Here is a 2,839-nt window from a genome sequence, read left to right as displayed (position 1 = left end):
TGTTAGTTAAAGTAGCAATAGCATCAACCTCATACTTACCTCCCTTTTTAGGGGCTCCACGAGATATACTCCAGTCATTCAGGTAATTGTTGGCAGCCATTTCATCCAACAATGTCTTCGCGGCTTCTGGAGTTTTTGCCATGAAAGTACCGCCAGATGCGGCATCAATAGAACTTCGAACTTCATGCTTCAGACCATTGTAGAATGTCTGAATCAGCAACCACTCAGGAATGCCGTGGTGTGGACACTGCCTTTGCAAAGCCTTGTATCTCTGCCATGCTTCGTAGAGGACTCAATTCATGTTGTTGAAAGCCAGATATCTCGTTTCTGAACTTGGAAGTTCTCATAGGAGGGAAGAACTTGTAAAGAAAAGCCTTCTTCAGTTCTGGCCATGTGGCAATCTTCCTCACTTCTTCTTCCTTAAACCATTCCTTTGCTTCGTCCCTGAGAGAAAAAGGAAAAGCACAATACCGAATTAAATCATCAGAAACATTAGTTAATTTCAAAGTATTGCATTTTTCTAAAAAGTTGGCCAAATGATCAGCAGGGCTCTCTTTGGGTGTTCCCGCATAAGAATCCTGTGAGATAAACTGGATGAATTGTGGCTTGAGCTCGAAATGATTGGCAGCGGTTGTCGGTCTGTTTATGGTGGTGGTGGTCTCATCGGGCATAGCATATTCCCGTAGAGACTTTGGTGGTGCTTCGTCTCCCATTGTTGGTTCTTGTCGTTGTTGTCTTCTTCGGCCTCCTAATCTCCTTGCTGTAGCTTCGATCTCGCGATCAAGAGTAATCAGATCTTGTGGACCCTTGCTACGAGTACGCATGCAACAAAAAGACTGAAAGAAAAGAGATCAAACAACAAATAGAGTGACAATGATCGAACAAAGACAGTTTAGCTAAATAAAATCAAAGATAAACTAATCTAATACCGTTAGTCCCCGGCAACGGCGCCAAAATTTGGTAGGCGTGTCGCGCACCTATCAAAAGTAATTACCTAACTAACTTCCTAACTATGTAGCAGAGCAAGTCAGGGTCGAATCCACAGGGACAAACAGTATCAAACACTAGCTATCTTGACTCAATCTAACTAAACGAGTGACAAACAGTGATGAAAGGGGTGTTGAACTAATACTAACGCTAAACTATGACAATCACCAGAAACGCACAAGGTATAATCAGTTAATTAAAACATCTAGAATTAAGCATCACCACTAGCAATGACATAATACATGAATAATTTCCATCCCAAATAAACATAATCAACGGTTCAAGAGGAGTAATGCACCCTATAACTACCAAGGCCTCTCCCGAGTACCAATGGCTACTCTAAACAAGCAATCAAACCTATTCCCATAGAATCATGCAAGAAAGAGGCATTAAGCATAGCATTACAATTAATTTCCTAGCAATCCCATCTAACTATTCCCATAGAAGATATTCATACCATTGATTGGATCAACAAAACCATCTAGATTCAATTCCCATTGAAAATAAGATATACGGAGTCAAATCAAAATCACCTATCCCTAGTATGATAATGAGCATAAGAACAATCCAATCAAACAAGAACAATTAACCATATAAACTTTGGGATTAATGGAAGAATTCATATATTAAATCATTGCTAGGGTTTAACTTAACCCTAGATTAATAGACTACTCACACATAATTGAAATAGCAAAACAAATAATAAATAAATTGAAAGACATAGCAATAATAAAGGAAAAGAAGAGATTAGAAAAACTTATTCTTTACTTGAAGGAATCAAACTTGTAGAATTCAAAGTTCATTAATGGAGTTTTCTCTCAAAAGCTCTCAAAAAGTAATACTATATTCTCCAATAATGAAAAAGTACTCAAAAGTATGTTTTTAAAACCTAATATATCGTTTACATAAACTAAGAAAAAGTAATTAAAAGTCGCGGATTAAACCGAGCAGCAGCACGCACGGTCGAGCCAAATGTTGCACGGGCGTGCAGCACCACGCACGGGCAAGCAGAAAGTTGCTTGGGCGTGCGTGCAAAACAGAAGGTTTTAAGCGATTTTGTTACGTTTCTGCACGGGCAAGCGAGATCTCGCTTGGGCGTGCGCCTTGGTGCGTGGGCAAGCGAGATCTTGCTTGGTCCCGCAAAGAGGAAAATCTCTGAAATCATCATTCCTTTGACTCCAAAAGCACTCAAACTCATCTTCTCGTGTCCGAAAACCGCCATCTAAACCATCTACGAACCATATGAGCTCCTCTTAATCACAATCGGCCTCAATAACCTGAAAACCACATGAAAAACCCGAAAGTACCTCGAAATAACACAATGGTTTAGAATAGTGTCCAAATCATGCAATTAGACCTAATATGCACTAAAATCTTCATGAAAATGAGACTTAATACCTACCTATATGCAACTAAAAACCGACTTATCAGCAGCTATAGCTACTTTCCTATTATCTGGACATTGGATAGCATCGAATAGCTTCTCAAAATCCCTAACCCAGTTCTCAAGCTTAACAGGATCACCCTTCCCATCATAAGAAGGCGGTTTACTATCACTAACCCTCTTAAACCAATCAACAGACTTCTTCTTCGAAGGACCTCTTCTAGCTAAATTCGTAGTCACTCGGACTAAATTCCTCAGCTGAGCATCAATTCTAGCGTTTCTATCGGCCATTGATCTGCCAAAGAAAAAAAATTTGACTCAAAAATCGCTTATTGACCCTCAATATAGGTCAAAAATACTAAGCAAATGCCACGCTGACATTTAATTCACAATCTCCTTTCTAAGGAACTTTTATACTAACTCTCTTACTAGAGTAGTAGATTAGAGCAAAATAGCACTTTTTCGTAG

The 2,839-nt window shown here is 39.3% G+C and overlaps 1 non-coding gene across 1 annotated transcript; it reads left to right on the top strand.

Moving 5' to 3' along the window:
• The first annotated feature begins 230 nt into the window (after positions 1 to 230).
• Positions 231 to 335, top strand: LOC125493050 (small nucleolar RNA R71). The gene has a single exon (XR_007269431.2). It is a non-coding gene; the product is annotated as a small nucleolar RNA R71 (small nucleolar RNA).
• Positions 336 to 2,839: the final 2,504 nt, after the last annotated feature.

This window comes from Beta vulgaris, chromosome 8 (genome assembly GCF_026745355.1).
Source record: "Beta vulgaris subsp. vulgaris cultivar EL10 chromosome 8, EL10.2, whole genome shotgun sequence".
NCBI classification, from domain to species: domain Eukaryota; kingdom Viridiplantae; phylum Streptophyta; class Magnoliopsida; order Caryophyllales; family Amaranthaceae; genus Beta; species Beta vulgaris.
The sequence above is the reverse complement of the archived record's forward strand: the minus strand, read 5'-3'. Positions and strand labels throughout refer to the sequence as shown.